This window comes from Mus caroli, unplaced genomic scaffold (genome assembly GCF_978045245.1).
Source record: "Mus caroli unplaced genomic scaffold, Mus_caroli_1 scaffold_2, whole genome shotgun sequence".
Classification (NCBI taxonomy): Eukaryota; Metazoa; Chordata; class Mammalia; order Rodentia; family Muridae; genus Mus; species Mus caroli.
In genome coordinates this window covers 156,406,833-156,411,754 of record NW_028227257.1, presented here as the reverse complement: position 1 = coordinate 156,411,754, position 4,922 = coordinate 156,406,833, and the positions used below count along the sequence as shown (strand labels likewise).

Sequence of the window (4,922 nt, the reverse complement as noted above, 5' to 3'; positions counted from 1 at the left end):
ACCAGGGTAGTCGAACTATGAAAAAAGTTAAGTGACAGAATATAGATGTAATAATTAAATAACATTCAAAGTAAGCAAAGACAAAAAAGAAATATGTATAGATAGAAAGAGAGACATTATATGAGATCTCCATTACAGTTAAGAAACAGGAGTAAAGAGAGATAACTGACAAAGACTAGAACTTAGCAAAGTGATACTTGCTAATAATACTAGCACTTAGAGATGATCTGTAAGAAATAGGGAGCCAGAAAATTTTCTAAAAAAGATAAGAGAAAAAAAAATGCTGGTCACAAAAGTCAGGGAAGCTAGAAAACTTAGTACCCGGCAACAAAAGCAAGCTTTTGGCTGAAGATCAAAGTGTTTACTGTTATCTGTTAAAGAAAAAAAGCACTGGGTGAGAGACTGTCCTAACAAAAAAGAAGAGGAGCCCCCCCTCATGACCAAACCCTTCACCTGCTCGTGGCTGAAAGTAAAGAAAAAGCAGAAGGGGTGCTAACACAGAAGCTGAGTCCTTAAAAGAGACTGGTGGTCTACCTGTTGAAGCAGCTAAAAAGAGACTGTGTTTCATATTCCTCCACTGACCAGTGCAAAGCAAGTTTAAAAGGTTCCTGGACACTGCAGGCCTTTGCAGACTGTGGATTCCAGGTTTTGCTGAATTAAAAAGATAAACAGCCCTTCGTATAAGAAATAAAGAACAACCTTGGATGGCCTTAGATGCTATTGAGACTGCCCTAATGCTGTCCCTAACTTTGGGACTCCTAGATGTGACTGAGAACAAAAGTATTGCCAAAGAGGTTCTTACTCAGAGATTGGGACCCTGAAAAAGACCGGTGGCATACTTGTGAAAATTAGACCTGGTGACTGTAAGATGACCTGCTTGTCTGCACATAGTGGTTTCTAGTCAAGGACGCAGATAAACTGACTCTGAGACAAAACTTGGCACATGCCCTAAAAGTGTGGTTCAGCCCCCTGACCGATGGCTGACTAATGCTCTGGAAGGCAGCCCTGCTTGTTAAAGACGCTGACAAGCTTACTCTGGGTCAGCATGTGACTATACCCACTACCAGAGTTTACTGCTCCTTGGCGGATGACTCCACTCCTGTACATCAATGTGCTGATGTCCTGGCTGAGGAAACTGGAACAAGAAGAGATCTGACTGATCAGCCTTGGCCAGGTGTGCCTGCCTGGTACACAGATGGCAGCAGCTTTGTCACAGGAGCAGCAGTAGTTGATGAAAAGCAGCCTCCCTGAAGGGACGTCGGCCCAGAAAGCTGAACTTGTGACTTTGAGACAAGGTCCATAAATGGCAAAATAAAAGTCTACACTGACAGCAGGTATGCTTTTGCCACTGTATGGAACAATATACAGACAAAGAAAGCTGTTGACATCTGCAGAAAAAAACGTTCTCAAAATGTATAAATGAGACTGCTCACATAGTCATCAAGAAGACTATTAAAGAAAAATTTTTCCAAGGTTCAGAGTGCCAAAAGCAATAGTGTCAGATAATAGCCCTGCTTTGTTGCCCAGGTAAGTCAGGGTGTGGCCAAGTATTTAGAGGTCAAATAAAAATTACATTGTGTGTATAGACCTCAGAGCTCAGGATAAAATAAATTAGTTTAAAACTCTATGACAGACCTTGACTAAATTAATCGTAGAGACTGGCACAGACTTGGTGTTCCTTCCCTATGCCCATTATAGTCTTAAATGATGTGTTTAAACCTATGTTGTTATAATAATGATCTGTATGCTAAGTTAAAAGGCTTGCAGGTGGTCTGGTCACAACTGGGAAAAATTGGACTGAGTACATGGACGACATTGCTCCAGGGATCCCAACAGCTGAGACAGTGAACGAGCTGGGTACCCCAAGGACATCTCACCAGTTCCAGCCCGAGATCTGATCTACGTGCACCTACATCGTGCCCAGACCCTCAAGCCTCGCTAAAAGGGCCCCTGCCTAGTTCTGTTTACTAATGCTTCTTGTTCTGTTTTTGTTCCCATGTTAAAATAGAGTCTTTCATTTGGTGCATTATGCAGTATCTGAAATTCTAAGATTAGAATTATTTACTAAAAGAAGGGGGGAATGAAAGAGGAAAATTACTGACCACCAGAACTCTCACCCCAGAGTACATTCTGAACTCTCACACCAGAGTCAGACCCCCTCTCAAATGAAAACTGTTCCGGGGACATTTCTGAGATAAGGGTTTCCTGGAACGAACCCAGTCCTACCCCTCCCAACTAAGGACTGTGCCAGGGACATTTTTGAGATAAGGGTGTGAGTAAAAACCTCAGTTCTAATGAATCAAGTACATGACCAAAGTGTGGGACGCGGTTGCAAAAGCACTTTGGAAAAACCCTTGGCTGAATCACTTAGTGACGTAAAAACTGTATTTTTCCCTGCCCTGCTCCCCCCTTACCTCCTACCTATAAAAGCTTGTGAAAATTTGGGCTAGGGGCCGGATCTCCTCTGCACCTTGTAGGCTGCATGAGGTCCGACCCCAGATATCTGGTATATGTGCTTTCTGTCTGCTTTCTTGTCGTTGCTATATTAAATCTTACTCTATACATCTTAAGTACCGGTCTCAGTGTCTTCTTGGGTGCGCGGCTGACCCGAGGCTTGAGTAAGTGCCTCCCTTTGGGAGTTTTGGAGTCTTTCAGCTCGACAATCCATCCATGTCTGTCAAAACTGACTGTTTTATGTGAAGTCTGTGTTTTCATTTTGTGGTTTGATTGACTGTTTGTTGTTCTGTGTTTCATGTTCAAAGGAAAATAAACGGTTAAAACTATCTGCTGGTTGTTCAGCCCTTGATTTAGTTTTAACTCGTTTCAAAAAAAGAGAAAAAGAAAAATAAAATAAACAGTACCAGTTGGTCTTTGGAGCCCTACACCTGTAGTTAGGAGTCTAGCACAGCTGGAGAAGCCCTGCCAGGAGCTTCTCTGAAAAGCCACTCTTAAAGGGACCAGCAGCTTCTCAAGTTCTATGGTAAGGGAACTGCTGGCTGTTTCTCCTACAAAAATAAAAATCTTCTTGCTTGTGATTATTGGATTCAGCAGGTGACAAGGTACTCCTACAGCTAGAAAAATTAAGAATTTTGTTTGGTTTAAATAAGCAAATGTATGCGGCCATTTCATTTTTGTTTCTGAATGGTTTTAAAAGTATAAATATGTTTTACATGTCTTGGTTATAGATTATTGGCTTATAAGTTATTGGGTATGATTAAAAACTTGTAACATTGGCAACAGAAAGTTGGCTTAAAACTGGTAACTCGTGCTCGCTTCGACAGCACATAAACTAAAATTGGAACGATACAGAGAAGATTAGCATGGCCCTTGTGCAAGGATGACATGCAAATTTGTGAAGCGTTCCATATTTTTTAGCATTGGAAATGTAAATGAAGAAAATACCTAATTTAAAAAAAGTGGAAAAAAAAAACAAAAACCTGGTAACTCCAGGTTGGAGTAATTCAGAACTACAACATGTGGCATGAGACAACCCAAGGAGACAGGTCTCTAAAGATACGTTTAAATTGGGTAACTTTCTATGCAATTCTTATCGTAGAAACCAGACTTATAAAAGATAGGATTTAGGGCAGTGTCTCTTTGAGGTATTGGAGGCTGCACTGTCTTGTGTTTGTGTGCAGGAATGGGCAGCCAAACTTTGTAGCACGGAGGTGATTCACTTGGTGTTTTTTTGGAGAGACTGGATTGTTGGAGGTTGAGTTTTGCTTTCCAAAGGTCTTGTGTGCTCTGGGCTGCCGTCTCATACTGACCCAGGCTCGCTAACTGCAGTTCAAAAGTAGGGAGACACTTAAACTTTAAAGTGAAAATAATATTTTTTAAAAAGAGAATGGATTGTTTACATTGTTAAAATTAGGTTTTGCTTCCCAAAATTGTGGTTGTGCTCTAGTGTTACAAGAGAAACTTAAAAATTATGGTTAAACTGGCAGTGTTCCTTCCATTGGCTGCAGTTTGAGCACAGGCTCAGGATTCTGACTCTCGTACATACTTGTAATTGAGGAAAAATCTGGCAGGTGGAAATTGTTGCAGGGTTTGTGAAAGGTTAATAAAACTATGGAACTTGTAGAGGCATTGTGATCTGGCCTGACTAGTCCATATAGGATTATTATGGATTTGGGGGGTTGTTCTTTCTTTATTCCTTTACATCTTAATGATTGTAAAGGGTTTGCTTTTAGTCAGTTTGTAATTTTAAAAAACCCATGAAGTGATACCATTGAAAAGTTTGGCCTCAAGGAATGGCTAATAGCCCTACATTATGTAAAAAAAAAAAAAAAAAAAAAAAAAAAACTTTAGTTGCTGCTTCAATACAAGAAGTTAGGACTTTGAATCTTCCAGTGTATATTATTAATTACATGGATATTTTATTAGCCGATCCTTCTGAGGAGGTTTTTTTTTTTGATTTTTAATATTTTTATTACATATTTTCCTCAATTACATTTCCAATGCTATCCCAAAAGTCCCCCGAGGAGGTTTTACTGCTAACTTTCGCTCTTATACAACAAGCTTTAAAATTTGGAAGTAGTTGTTCTCCAGAAAAGACTCAAAGGCAAATTCTCTTGTCAATATTTGGAACATAAGTTATATCCTAAGCAGATTACAGCACAGAAAATTCAAGTAAGAAAAGATAATTTACTTACTCTAAGTGATTTTCAAAGGTTGTTAGGAGATATTAATTGGCTAAGACCTCATCTTAAGCTTACTCCAGGAGAACTCAAACCTCTGTTTGCTACAAATCCTAATTCCCCTGGACAGTTAACAGCTGAGGGACGAATAGCTTTGCAGAGAGTAGAGGAAGCTGTTAGTCAATGGCAGGTTCATTACACAGACTGATCAATTGTTGGCTCTTTGTGCAGTATTGCTATAACTCATGTGCCCATTGCAGTCCTTTTGCAAAAGGGACCGTGGAT

The 4,922-nt window shown here is 40.0% G+C and overlaps 1 non-coding gene across 1 annotated transcript; it reads left to right on the top strand.

Annotated features, from left to right (window-relative positions):
- Nucleotides 1–3,265: 3,265 nt before the first annotated feature.
- LOC115030569 (U6 spliceosomal RNA) lies at nucleotides 3,266–3,372 on the top strand. The gene has a single exon (XR_003836141.1). It is a non-coding gene; the product is annotated as a U6 spliceosomal RNA (small nuclear RNA).
- Nucleotides 3,373–4,922: the final 1,550 nt, after the last annotated feature.